A 15472-nucleotide genomic window follows, 5' to 3' on the forward strand; every position below is an offset into this window, starting at 1 on the left:
TAATGATTTCAAAAATTTCTGAATATATTAAAAATATGAAAATGAGTATCTGAAGGCTTTACTTAACAAAAAATGCAGCTTTCTTTATTAAGGGGCGAAAAATGTATAAATACTCAGCAAACAGTGAAGGTATGCAGGTTCATGTGTTTTTATGCGCCTTTCAGTTACTAAGTTCTTTGGAAACGCCTGTGTTTATTGTGCTGCTCGAATACAATAATTTCATGTGTTCTTGCCTTTGTTGTTGTAGCTTGCTTACTTAATTCAAAGTATTCAAGAGTTTAGTCGATACGTTAGGTTCTCTTATCAATATATGTACATATACGAGAGCGGTATAATAAGTACTTAGTTTGCTCAACCGATGACGGCGCCCCAGACGCAATACAATCATGAGATTCGCAGCAGTGTTTTACACTACAGGGATTCACGAAATAGTGGATTTCATCCTATAAACCTACCCCAAAGAAAATAAAGACTGTTTTTTCGACCGGAAAGGTTTTGATCACTGATTTCTCTTAAAGTATATCTCAACCAACTGGAGTAAAGCACAAGAGGCACTGCGTTCTTCTTCTTTTTTGGCTATAAAATCGTAGGTCGGTCTGTGCAGAGTACACAAAGCTTGACCAGTTGCCTCCAACCTTTGCCCGGTCATGCCGGTGGTGCATTCCATATACAGACAGGTCACTGTGCACTTGGCCCTTCCATTGAATGCGTAAACGCTCTTACTTCTATTGTCCACACATGGATTTAGAATTGAAGGAGCTTTTCGCTGGATAATTCCATAGAACATTCCAGGCGAACGACATTGCTTAACCAGCGCATTCGTTGGATTATATTGTCGTCGCAGAGCTTATGCAGTTCGTGATTCCATCTTCTATCGGTTTCAGCGGAATATAGAACGGGAATTTATTTTTGTTCGTCGAGAGGGATCTGCTTCTCAATTGCTTACCAATCCCAAAGCAGCACCTATTGTGCTTGATCTCTGGGTATCTAGAATATTGTTGGAATCTATGCTGGTTCCGAGTTACACAAAGTCTTTATCTTTTCACATTTAAAGCTGTCAGCAGTGAGTTAGTTACCTAGAAACAAGAAATAATGGTGTGTGACCTTCCGATACTTTGTCTTGCCAATCAAACTCTTTCGCTGGAAAATACTGAGAATTAAAGGCTTTGTTGTTAAGGTCTTCAATGTCAATATTAACAGAGGACCCCACTACTTGTACTTTTATAGTATACAGTGCCACTGTGGTTCAGAGTAGCGCCATTAATTTCTTTTTCCAGCATTATATTTAAAGAGTCGCACATAAGGGAATTAACCTGTCTAAAATCTCTTCTGGTGTCGAACGGCTTGGAAAAGTTTCTGGTCACTTCTAAGCCAAATTATTTGGCTAAAGAAAAGGTACTCTTCTATGGCCAGTTTGTGATTCCATCGGCTCATGCCTCTAGTTGAAATAGGCTACGGGTCGAACTGCTCTGCAGTCTCTCTGTGGAGACAAGACGAGTTTTTCAGGCTGAAAAAGGTGAAGCAAACCCTGTTTAAAGTGTACCCAGCTTGAAGCAATCTATTTTGAGCAATAAAACGCAATTTTTCCAAAATTTCCGGTTGTGTTTGCAAACTAAACTTAAATCGCAACATCCTCGTACTTCTAACTACTTACCACTAAGGGCAAAAGTCCAAACAAGTATAGCATGCGTGAAAACACATTACAATAGTTATAAATTTACATACATGTATGCATAACCTGTACATATCAAGTATGTGCTCTTATGCCACGTATATTGTACTCGCACATAGTTGAGATTCTTTGTGCCGATGGCTGGCGCGTACATACTTTACTCTTGTTCTTACACATGATTTATAACTTCTTCCGTAACTTGGCATATGTGAGGCACGTGTGCCGCTGCAGCGCCGTTTAAACTTAATTTATGTTTGTGAAGTGGGCTTCTTTCGTTCATATGCATATAGCTTTATTTCCCAAGTGTCTTGGCTTTATATATAAATATGCCTTAATAAGTCTCTGGGCAGACGAACTACAAGCTTCTGGTTAAAGTAGGAAATTATTTTGGTTAGAAATAATTTAAGTTGCTGATTTGTTCCATATAAACATGTTAACTGAGTGATAAGCAATTAAAAGTTCGAAAAGCAGATGTATGGACAATTTTGAAAAATTATGTGTTCATGACGGTCCTGAGATGTTTATATCGTACAGTTCGAAAATGCCTGAAATTTCGTAATGACCTCTTCTATGGTATTTTCCATATGACACCACAAAAGTTATACCAGATTATTTTCCTTATCAATATGGTAAAAATATACACATACGGATCATATTTTTCAAATCCACAGTTACTAACCACGAGAACTCTAGCGTATGTAGCTAAATTTGTACTGAAAATATCGGCCAATTTGCTAGATAACTTATTAAGATTGTTCTATTTGATACAATGTAGGTCAGTGCTGACAATGAAATAGGTCGGTCCACATAGTAAGATGGGTCAAATACCACTATACTGATATGATATTTACTCTTCAAAAGAACTTTATGTCGAATGTCTGGGTGTGAGTTATCTTCATAAAATTATTTGATAAATTGTTATTGAACATTATTTTGCGCCAAGAGTGAGTAAAATCAAACAGCTTAGACCTTCTATTCCTAGCTCTAATATACTTCTTATAGTGATTGGTCACTTGCTGGTTTACATTATGTCGTATAAAAATTACTTATAAGATACGTGATTTCTGACTTCTCAGTTTAAATTACGCCTTTTGCATTACCACTTATAAGACGAGTATATTATTTTGATTAGTGTAAATTGCGAGAGAATCAAAAATTCGGTTCCACCAGAAAGAAGCTCTACTTTTATATTCTACCTTCTATATTAAGTATGCCTTGAAGTCTATAACATCCAGAAGGAAACGCTCGATTCTTCTTTGTCCGTCTGTAAATCGTGTTTTAGTTTTACAGTTTTTGATATAATATATTGATCTGATACTTTGAATATATTATTTTTTCTTCAAGACACTACTCTCGTGGCCACGCAAACCTTGCCACTATACTTTCTTCAATTTTTTTCGGACTTTTTCGTTCGTTCGGGTTCTAATTATAATTATAGTTTTAAATTTATTACGTTTAATGAGTAAAAAACAAATTAGGTTTTCTGTGCTTATACAAAAGCGGCCAATTTTATTGTTTTCAAAGTAATACCACGACTAAACTTCGTGTTTCAATTAAAAAAATTAAATAAAATATTAATTTAAATTATAGTGTTAATGAAATTAAATTAAAGAAGTAAAAAGTATAATTTTTTCATCGCATGTCACTCTCTTACATTTCGAGCTCATTTTGTAAAGCTCACTATCTTCCAATTGATTTAACTATAGCTGAATGTGTTTTGTTTGTAATTATACTCTCGCAACAATGTTGCTAACGAGAGTATGATAGTTTTGTTCACATAACGGTTGTTTGTAAGTCCTAAAACTAAAAGAGTCAGATATAGGGTTATATATACCAAAGTGATCAGGGCGACGAGTAGAGTCGAAATCCGGATGTCTGTCTGTCCGTCCGTCCGTCTGTCCGTCCGTCCGTGCAAGCTGTAACTTGAGTAAAAATTGAGATATCATGATGAAACTTGGTACACGTATTCCTTGGCTCCATAAGAAGGTCAAGTTCGAAGATGGGCAAAATCGGCCCACTGCCACGCCCACAAAATGGCGGAAACCAAAAACCTATAAAGTGTCATAACTAAGCCATAAATAAAGATATTAAAGTGAAATTTGACACAAAGGATCGCATTAGGGAGGGGCATATGTGGACGCAATTTTTTTGGAAAAGTGGGCGTGGCCCCGCCCCCTACTAAGTTTTTTGTACATATCTCGGAAACTACTATAGCTATGTCAACCAAACTCTACAGAGTCGTTTTCTTCAGGTATTTCCATATACAGTTCAAAAATGGAAGAAATCGGATAATAACCACGCCCACCTCCCATACAAAGGTTATGTTCAAAATCACTAAAAGTGCGTTAACCGACTAACAAAAAACGTCAGAAACACTAAATTTTACGGAAGAAATGGCAGAAGAGAGCTGCACCCATTCTTTTTTTAAAAATTGAAAATGGGCGTGGCCTCGCCCACTTATGGACCAAAAACCATATCTCGGGAACTACTAGACCGATTTCAATGAAATTCGGTATGTGACATTTTCTTAACACCTTGATGACATGTACAAAATATGGGTGAAATCGGTTAAGAATCACGCCTTTTTTCAATATAACGCTATTTTGAATTCCATCTGATGCCTTCTCTGTATAATACGAGTATATACATTAGGAACGAATGATGATAGCGGAATAAAACTTTACACAAATACGGTATTTGAAAAATATGTAAATGACGGATAATGAAATCTCGATTATCACTTTATCGTGCGAGAGTATAAAATGTTCGGTGACACCCGAACTTAGCCCTTCCTTACTTGTTTTTACTATTTTTGATTAATAACATGTCATTAACTTATTTCTAAAAAAAAATTTCTATACCATATATGTATATATAAATATGCACAATACTTGAAAATTTTGAGTGGTAAGGTTTGCTTGGTCACGAGTGTACTAGGCGAACCGTCGATATCGAACCACTATATTATAAAGCAGCTATATAAACTGAACGATAAAAATCAATTTCTTGTATTTTTCCTTCTTTGACGTGATATCTTCATGAAATTCGGCATGGACTATTGTCCAAAACAACAGAACAATGTCTGAACAAATTCTTCAGAAGTGACCAATATTGCATGTAGCTACCATACAAGCATGCGGAGCAAAATCATGTTTCTCTATGGAAGCTTTTGAAGGGTATTGGGTATTACAGCTACGTTACAGTCCAAGTTAACGTTATTTCTTGCTTTTATTTTAAGGTAATAAATGAGTTGACAGCGCTCTCAGCTTTAACATATGTATAACCGGACTGCTGTAAGAATTTCATTGATATAAAGAAATTATAGCGTTTGGAGTTAACTTAATAAGTTTTTTTATATTTTTGCTCTCAAATTTGAGCTGCATCTTTTCGAGCGAAGAGAGCTCATACTTCTTTACTTCATTTGAAATGCTTAATCATACGAAAAATTTTACGTTTCAATTACAAACAACTCAGGTGGATTGAATAAATTCTTTCCGCCAATAATTTTTTGACGCTAAAAGCAAACAACATTTGCAAATTGCCAATAGCTTTTACTCACACCGTTATGCGCGACCGAGCTGTACCTACACATCTCCGGAACAACCGCAAAGCTTTCGAAAAATACAATGATAAATGCTATGGATCTGCTGAGAGTCTCGAGGCTTGCAATTTCTGACATTTATTTAACCTTAATTTCAATAACCCTGCAGAGATATATGCACAAAGTGAGAACACCAAACCATCCGTATGTGTGTGTGTGTGTCATACGCACTCCCTTGATGTGCCTACGGAAATATTTTTTAGCAACGAAATTCCGAGAATGCCACAAGCCATCACAAAAAGTGTGTGATCTAAGGAAAATTGATGGAATGAAAAACGCGTCGTAGCCGAAAGGCAGAAAAATAATGGCATGCCATGACATATGTTAACATAAGGAAACCACTCAACTCATATATCTTCGTCAGTTCGCCGGTTCGATTGGAGTGCTTGATTTATGTTGCCGCTGATTGTAGCACCAACGGCATATACCTGTAGCGGAAAGACGAATTTGGCCCTACATGTATGTACACTAGTACATGTGTATGTGTGTATATTTGTGAGACAGTAATGAAAGTCAACCAAGCGTTGCACAAATATAAAGGCTTCTGCTGCTTGTTTGACCCGGACCCAGACCCGCCAGGAAGTCATCCAGCCGTTTGAATCGAAAGAGCACCTTTGACTGGTGCGTCGACAATGTAGACTTCCGCTCCGTTTTGTTTACAATATTCACCTCTTGTTTTCATTCTCTTTCCGCTCCTTTCGTCGTGCTATATTTTTTTCTTTTGGCTGTAGGCATCCATCGAATCGCCACACCTTTATTTGTTTCCTTCGATGAGCACTTCTGTCGGCAATTTTCGCTGCGAGCACATGAACAATTACCCATCGGGTCAAAGGGTGGCGCCGTCCGGGTGAGGAGTGTGACTTTGTCATTGTTGTAGCATGTCTGAACGCGCTTTACGTGTTGCTGCCATTTTGGCTTTTATGCTCATTTGCTTTGTTAGCTCAGCTGGAAAGTTAAATTTCCTTATATTTATTTTATTTGAATGCTTCACTCATTTCTTTATCGTCGTTTTTTTCACGTGGAGCTCGAACGTGTTTGCCGTAATTGCAGGAATCGAAGAGGCAAGTAAAAAATGAAAACGCAAAAAAACATTATCAAATTGTGCAGGCATACTAAGTATAGGGGATATAAATAAATGTAGAGAGAAGTGAGAGGCGACACAACGACTTAAAGTACTTCGGTTAAAATTACAAAACCGCAAATTATCGCTGCCACCAGCACTTTATAGCAGGTGCCGTTACTCATTTTGCCTGTTGTATGACTTTAATTGCCTGTGTTTCCGATTTCCATAAACTTTTATGTGAGGCTCCTTAATGCAGGCACTTCTATGTTTTAGGGCATATTTTTATAGAAATTTTATCTAACCCTATCAGTGCATTTCACATACATATTTTCTTCTCTTCATACTTTGATACAATTCATATTATTTCTTTCTTTTGATGTCAAGAATTTTTTTTATTTAAACCTTCTTCCCTAAATTGTGTGGCCTAACCGCCTAATCTATTATTTTTTATACGCTGAAAAGGAAAAATAAGTTTATGAAACCCAGAAAGAAACATCGCAGACCCTATAAAGTATAAACAAAAATTTTCTAACATTCATTTTTTCCACCTTTATTGTAAAGTTTTCGCTAAGATTGTCAACACATTAAGCACCCGTCATTCGTCCGTCGATTTTAGCAAAACTACATACACCAAGTTTTGAGAAGCAGCCCCAAACCATGAGGGAACCTCCTTCATGCCTCACTGATGATTGTATGCACTGTGGTTCTATGTAATCGATCAGAAGGTTAAACCACCTTCGCTTACATTTTGTTAAACTCCTTAGCTCAAATTTGGATTCATCAGACCTAATTACTTTATCCCAAAATATGGTTGGCATATTTAGATATTGTTTTGCAAACTCTACTCTTTTTTTCTAATTCACACCTCTCTTCCTATCGTCTACAATTAGAATCCGTATTTCTTCAGTTTTCCGCATTTTTCACTAAACACAAAACAAATAAATACTCACCATAACGTCAAAATCACACTAACATCACTTAGTAAATGCAAATTTATTAAATCTGTTTTAAATTTCAGTTATATCTTGAAAGAAATAAACCAAAACTAAAATTATACTTTCATTTAAAGTGCCCTCATTGGCCCACAACCGAATAATCAATCTCGATCGAGTAAATATTGTTTCTCTGAGTTTGCCTGTATGTAATATATTTATACTTTCATGACGAACTGAGTCGATTTAACCATATCCGTCTGTCTGTCCATCTATCTGTCCAAACAAAGAAAGAATAATTTTAGTTTCTGTGCAACCGAAGCTAACTTTTTTTCTTGTTATACTCTCGCAACAAAGTTGCTAAGGAGAGTATTATAGTTTTGTTCACATAACGGTTGTTTGTAAGTCCTAAAACTAAAAGAGTCAGATATAAGGTTATGTAAACCAAAGTGATCAGGGGGACGAGTAGAGTTGAAATCCGGATATCTGTCCGTTTCCTTTAGGCATTTCCACATACAGTTCAAAAATGGAAGAAATCGGATAATAACCACGCCCACTTCCCATACAAATGTTATGTTGAAAATAACTAAAAGTGCGTTAACCGACTAACAAAAAACGTCAGAAACACTAAATTTTACGGAAGTAATGGCAGAAGGAAGCTGCACCCAGACTTTTTTTAAAAATTGAAAATGGGCGTGGCGTCGCCCACTTATGGACCAAAAACCATACCTCAGGAACTACTAATCTAATTAATTTTACAGCAAAATAAAAAAAAAGATATAAATGACGGATAATGAAATCTCGATTATCACTTTATCATGCGAGAGTATAAAATGTTCGGTGAAACCCGAACTTAGGCCTTCCTTACTTGGTTTTTCTTAAGTTTTACGAGTATTCCAAGATGAGGAACAGAATGTTCGAAAAACCAGGGCACTGCCTACCTTTAGGTAAGATCGTGCATCTCAGGAACTGCTCAACCAATTTCAGCAAAAAGCGGAGCGGATGAATTCAGACCATAGCTTTTTAAATGTCCGTTTGTTAACGTGTCTATGTCTGACTTTGATTAAAGATATATTAATGAAATAATATCACAAATGGGTAAAGGCGGGTCAATATTGTTCTAGCCCCTAAAATACATAATATAACGGATTTTCTGTGACGTCGTTGTGGAAAATTTTGCGAAAAGATTTTGGCCTACATCCTTACAAGATCAAACGTACGCAAAAACTGAAGCCACTGGACCACCAGAATCGTCGCATGTCCGTGAGTTGGGCTGAACAATAAATTCAAAATTATCTGGATTTTCATCGAAAAATCATCTTCTGCTATGGGGCTCATGGAAAGACGAAAAAATCGGCTGGATTACTGAGCCAGTTATAATCTATCTCACTTCGTATTTGGTTGCAGTTCTTTTCTTCTATTCCAAATACTTAGCACTTGTATTAAGAATCTGTTTAAAATTGTAGAAAATGATTCCTACAAACATGAATTTTGATTAAATGCTTTTTATTTGAAACATGGTTTTTGTATTATGAGTTGTATTAAATTTTGACATAAAAAGGTAAAAGGTATCCTATGTCCTTATCCTGGTTCCTAGATTCGAAAGCTGACGAGTTCACGGATTGAACACAAATGAAAAAATATCAATTTTGGTTAGTTACTCGTTGCCTTTGGGTTGAGTGTAGTGTGTACTGCCGATTGAAGGTGCGCAGTGGGTATATCAAAAGGCCTCCTTGATAAAATCCTACGTGAAATATTGGGCATTAGAGAGTTGTCTGCAGAACGTGAACAGCCATTACATTCTCTGGATAAAACACAAGCCAAAAATTAAATCTAAAATTGTTAAACAACTGCGGACAACTTGAATGAGCACATTTTGTAAGCCCACAAATGATAACAAAGTTTACTGATTACTCATTTTTTATTTTTGTTGTGTTTCAACAAATTTAAGTAGGCAACTTTTTACATTATATTTGCTGGTATTTCTTCCACTGTCTCCGCACTTCATCGCCCCACACACTTGATATTTTATGACACCGCATTCGATTTACGACTTTTTCCGCGCAAAGCAAGAGAAATAGCTACTCACTAACGCTCGGTTATAATGCTGCAATTTCCGGTCTGGAAGTTTCATTGCGGCGCTAACAACCAACCGCGAACTGCGATGGCAACAATGCCAAAGACGTCGATGACTTTGACAATGATGACGACGTCTAAGGTGGTAATTGCAGTAATAAATAAAAAGTGAGTAAATAAATAAGAATAAAACTGTGTCAACGAGGTGGAATATCAGTCAGCAGCAAGCGAAGTAAGAGGCAGAAAGGAAAATGGTTGAAATAGGTGAAGCGACAAGGGAATTGGTCTGGCGAAGGCAGACAAACTCGAAGCAGTTGAAATAGCTATAGCATAATGGGAATCCTAAGGAGCATAAGGTGAGAGCAACGGATGCGCAGGAACTTCGTCTCAATTGTGCTCACTCCCATCGGCTTGCACAGCATGTGCCGCTGTGGTAAGCCCCTTTGCGTCCTACACAGACAACGGTAATGTCAATCAGCAGTGTCGCTTGGCAGCAAAAACTTTTCTCTCGACTAGCAACAGGAGAAAAGTGGCCTTGATAAAGTGTTGCGGAGCTCGATGCCGTTGCTAATAAAATTCTGTGGAGTTGAAAATGGCGACAAAGTTCATTTCAAATCCTATGATTAATGACAATCAAATGAATTCATTGTTGGTGAATGTATAAGGAAAGGAAGCTGTTGGAATGTGCTGTCAATAAGTGAATTTGAACTTGACTTCTTTCAAAGTTTACAGCTTTATAAAACATTTTAAATTTTGTTAATTTTTTTGTGTGATAAGATTAAGAATAATTTTCTTTTTTTCGAACTATTTTCATTTGAATTTCGAAATTAAAATTTCAATAAACATCGCTATAAATTACCGTATGAAAGCTCTTAAAAAAGTAAATATTCACACCATTCACATATTATTCTCATTTAGATGGTGTAATTTTTCGTTTAAGTACATATGACAGACTTTAAATTCGCAAGGTTCCTGCATATCCAATCCGTTATAGTGTCAAATCGTTTGGGTCAATCAGCTCAAATTACTCAAACCCAAACTCAACGCGTGTTTTTCGAAACAGCTTTTTCTAAATCGACGATTTAGTGATGGTGGTTATTGTAGACTTTTAAACTTGTTTGATAGCCCCATGGAGATTTCCCCTTGAAAAGAGAGGTTCCGAGGCCGCCAATTGTATCTAAATATGTTTAATATAGTTTTCAAGAGAGAAATTAGATAGCTTCTTCCATACTCTCAGAATAAAATGATAAAAGGACGCCTTGGTTGTGAGCTCTAGCATGCCGTAACTTCTATATCAGAAGCTAATTAATAACTGGCATGTCTAGAAGGCATACATAATAACGGTTGAAACCTTTTTTATTAAAAAGCTTTTAATCCAATTTTTTCAACGAAGAGAAAAACTTCATACTAACTACAACACAAAGATATGTACTAGCGGGGAACAAATTATGTTGGACTGTTGATGTACGCTCTATTATCCGAGCATGACTGCAGATAGTTAATTGCCTTCTTGGTATAGATGAAGCTTTTTAGAACACTGATATTACGTGATTGCTCTAACCGTCTTCACAATTTAGTATAATTTATTAATTTTTACAGCCGCAGTCGTATTTTACGTCATTTATTATCACACATTTTTGATTTAGCTTTCTATTCTGTTAAATGTGCATAAAAAAACAGAACAAAAACAGACTTTATTTTTTTAGAAAAATAGAACGATAATATATGGGTCACCACTGCGTATACGCAACATTAAGGTACACTAAACGTCTCAAATGCAAAATTTTGTACAAAAATATTAAAAGCAATAACAAAGATAAAAAGATTAAAAAATATTGAATACATTGAAAAGAGAGCAGAAAAACTCAAGGAAATCCACTGCGTATACGCAACATTAAACACAACAGCACTACCAGTTAATCTGAAAAGCATTTGAGTAGCTTAATCGCCTAATAAGCGTGGATTGACTAGATTGAAAAGTTTGACGCAGCTCTGCCTAAAAGTATGTCAAAATCGAAACTTTTTTATCCCAGCGGGTTGCCAACAAATACCATGGTTGCTATTGCCTGACAGTGGGTTTTATAAAAGGGGGCCTTAAGGATACTTTTGCTTGATTGAATCGGAGTGAAGGAGGACTTGTGTGCACAAAAAATATGTACTGAAAAATTTTTATACAGTTCATTGCACATTAATAGACGATATTGAATGGAGCTTACTAGCCCTTCCACACACATGCGTACATACAAGTATTATACCAAAAGCGGAAGTTCGCTACCACTCTATATACATTCATATTTGATATATACTATATGTATATTTGCAGCAGCCATTCTGAACTGACCTTAGTACTGAAAAATTTTTGAACTGAGCGGCTTTCGTTTCACGATTGTGTCTTCATCCTTACTAACAAACAAAGAATACATAGCCTTGTGTATTTACAACATGCGCTTGTCAAGAATGAATTCACTCACCCAGAAAACTCAACGCCAACACAGAATTAGTGAGTAACTAAACTATCAGGTGATGAAGAGACGCTCAATCAGCCGCTCTGTGTAGTGATCAAACAGGCATAACAATGTGCCATATTTTATTTAGTCAAGGGAAAATAAAAGGGTTCATTACATCGCCTCGACAGTCAATGAAAGCTGTAAGTGACGATGAAGGCAAAAAGCAACTGGTCCTATTAAACCATTTTTGCACACTAAAAGATGTTTTTTCCATATAGCTTGTATACCGTTTTTCTGCCGAACTAAATTTTCGATGCATATATAAATAAAATGTCTGAAATAGGCGAATATATATGTGTTCTAATATCTAATATAGTACATACATACATGTATATTCGCATAGGGAACAGTCCGTTGATTAAGCATCTGCTTAAACAGTTTTGCACAAGAAAGCCGTCGGACGAATAAGAAAACTGACAGACGTGCAAAAGTCTAGAGTCCAACAACGCTCCGAACCGACATTTGCACACGTGACTGACTTTTGCTTGTATTTAGAAATGCACACACATATAGATAATGTACTACTGGCCGTCGGTGTTATCAGTTAGATGTGAATAAAATGAAATCTTACAATGACTGTGTATTTTCACTCCGTTGCATTTTTCGTCCTTTTAAAGCCTTTTAAAATAGTTACCTTGGCAACACAAGTGTTCCCATTTTAAGTTTTGAAATCGTAAACTCGTTTATATAATCGATTAGGGGCACAAATTATTTACTTATCGGTCGCAAGCGTCAAATATTTTTTCAAGAACCCAACCCTTATTGCGCTTAACATAATAAGCTAAGCATATATGATAAAATAATGCATAAAAATATTATAAAAAAACTGAAAAAAGTTCCCAACTTATTTTCATAATTACCTTATTTTTCCCAACAAAAGTAAAAAAAAAGCAAAAAAAAATCTAAACTTTGTTTGCACCGAAGCCATATGTAATACCCTTCACAAATACAAAATATTTCTGTATGAAAGCTGTCCCGATCTAATTTTTTTTTCTTTGAAATTGCTCTAAATAATAATCGATGATATATTTTCTGAGGATATCTCTTCTTCTTTCAAATTACTTGAAGATATCTTCTCAAACGATGGAGATTTCCATGCAAGAACTTGTTCCGACCGAGTTGCGTTGCAGCTCTTCCGTTTCGGTAAAATCTCTATGTAAAACTGACGAACTGACGGAGAAAATAAATATTTAAGCTCTACTAGCTAAGGGTGAGCTTACTGCTTCGAAACCAACGTGAAAATGAGAATTAAGGGAAAAAATATTCACGAGCCATCTGAGGTCTGGAAAAGGATGATTAGGAACATGGTTTAATTCTTAAAGGTTAAAAATGGTTTATCCCGACCTCCTGCAAATTTATATAGCATTTTTGTTGATAATATAAAAGTCTAAATTTTTGTATATATTTTTTTCACTCAAAACTTATTTGAAAAATTCAAAAAATAATAAAAAAAGATTAAAATAAAAAAAAACCAAAACAATTGATTCTCTGAATTTACACTAATCTATAGATCTTATGGTTAACAAACGAAAACTTGGTTTCTCATATAAATAGACTTCATATTTTGTTGTAAGGGTTTATAATTGCCAAGCAAATATAAATATAAAAAATTCTTAAGTAGAAAACTTCACGATTTTTGGGCTACTAATATGGCTACATATAATAAGCATAGATGTTCTTGTAAAAGCCATAACCCACAAATCACATAAGAGAGTAATCATGACGAAACAAATTTGTGGTCAATAAAATGGAAGCAGGTATACCACACACTGCGTCGAAATTATTATAATATATGATAAACAAAGATAATTTTCTTGAAAACTGCTTAATTGGTATTATATACCATACGAATATATGTATTTATATATATGATATTTATAATAAAAGCCAAGGTAATCTTTAAATACATATCAACATTACCCATCGTGCAGCACAACATGGCGTATGCGTAAAAAAATAGTCTTCCAAAAAATTTAAATAATTCCAGGCTTGGTAATTTTTTGCTTCAAATACATGTTTGCGTAGGAAAAATAATGCGAATCAATGTTTCCATTTCGATTACAGCTGCCGATTTCGTTGCCATTAATTTGCATATAAATCACATTTGACGTTTCTCAAGGACACAAAATGCGCTTTGCTTTCGAAAGCGCCTAATCTTATTCAAAATTGACAGAACACACATGCATGTTTGTTTTTATTGTTGTATGACATGTGTGCCTAAATATAAATGCTTAAATATTTAGATTTATATTCATGCCCTCCCGCTTGCGCTATGCTGGCAACTGTAGGCTGCCTAGATTAGCATAACATCCTTTGTAGTATCGGCTATCGATTGTGTTGTTTATTCAAATCATGCAAAATTTTTCTTGAAAATTTCAAACGAATTGTTGCTTGAATAATTTATTGCGAATCTGCATATTTTCCATAAGTTAATCGTGTATTATTTGTTTTCTTTATATCAGCTCTTTTGTGGTAAATCATGCTCAAAGTTAGTTTTGTTAAATAGCTTAATCAGGCGTATAATATAGAGAAGTTTTCAAATGAGATAAGTATGTGCATATGTGGCTATGGAATGCATGTAAGTTGTATGTATGTATGCATTGTTTAATGGCTGTGTGATCAGTTTTGTACAAAAGTTTTTTGAAACTAATGTGCTTTTGTGTCTTTTTTTCAGATTGAAGTTTTCATTGACAACAAGAACAAAAATTGTTAACGGATATGGTGAGTGAGCTTAATATTTTATCATAAAGTATTATTTTATCTTTTATAGTATTGTCATAATATGTCATATTTTGATTAATTTTGTACTTACTATTTTTTTTGTTCAATTACACATTTTTCCTATAATGTACCTAAATATGTTATGAAATCAAAATATTATGTCACTGCTCCTTTTGTTGAAAAATAAAAAGAAAATTCATAATTTGCAAATTTTGCAGTATGCAAAGGTAGCTGAGCGATATATGCTACATACCTTCACCATATAATTTTGCTTGCTCTGGAGGCTCCTGATCTTGCTCTTGCACTCAATCTTAGTCATAAAACTAAGAATTTCATGAACCTTAGTTGAAAGTAAGAATATAAAAACAAAAATTTAAGCAGAACATATACATAGACAGGAGTCTATATTAAAGCTGAAACAAAATTCCAAAAATTTCACTCCTATTGTGGATTCATACGAGTGTGAGTATTGTATGGGATAGGTAATCGATATGCGAGTCTCCATTTTCGAATTTCGAGCTTGTTTTTTTATTAACGTCCATTATTACGGTATGTCATTAGTCTTTTTCGTTGTGAAATATCATTTAAAAATTTACATTGTCTGTAGATGTTTTCAATTGATTAAAAAAATGTATATTTATTTTAGTTTTGACTGAATGCTGTCTTTTTATGTGTTGATAGTTAGCAATTCTTCAATTCAAAAGTGCGAATTTTTAATTATTGTATCAAGTATGTTTAATGTACAGGCTTCCAAAGCGTAGCCGTTCGTTTAGATCAGCTGCTTAGCTTTATTTTTAAGCTTGTATTTTCTTCGAGTCAGTAGTCTTAGAATTTGCTGATAAATTTCCGACAAAGGATCCACTGATTATCAAATTTTTTCTGTATATTGTGCGTTGGGTT

The 15472-nt window shown here is 35.0% G+C and overlaps 1 protein-coding gene and 1 long non-coding RNA gene across 6 annotated transcripts in view; one reads left to right on the forward strand and one right to left on the reverse strand.

Moving 5' to 3' along the window:
- The window catches only part of LOC126759599 (zwei Ig domain protein zig-8), a 596656-nt gene that overhangs the window by 57091 nt on the left and 524093 nt on the right, over positions 1–15472 (reverse strand). The gene's annotated exons all lie outside the window — the stretch shown is intronic.
- The window catches only part of LOC126759603 (uncharacterized), a 236870-nt gene that overhangs the window by 17226 nt on the left and 204172 nt on the right, over positions 1–15472 (forward strand). For all 3 annotated transcript variants that reach the window (XR_007667026.1, XR_007667028.1, XR_007667027.1), the window contains exon 2: positions 14526–14572. This is a non-coding gene — a long non-coding RNA (uncharacterized LOC126759603). The remainder of the gene's footprint in view (positions 1–14525; positions 14573–15472) is intronic.

Source organism: Bactrocera neohumeralis, chromosome 5, assembly GCF_024586455.1.
Source record: "Bactrocera neohumeralis isolate Rockhampton chromosome 5, APGP_CSIRO_Bneo_wtdbg2-racon-allhic-juicebox.fasta_v2, whole genome shotgun sequence".
NCBI lineage: Eukaryota > Metazoa > Arthropoda > Insecta > Diptera > Tephritidae > Bactrocera > Bactrocera neohumeralis.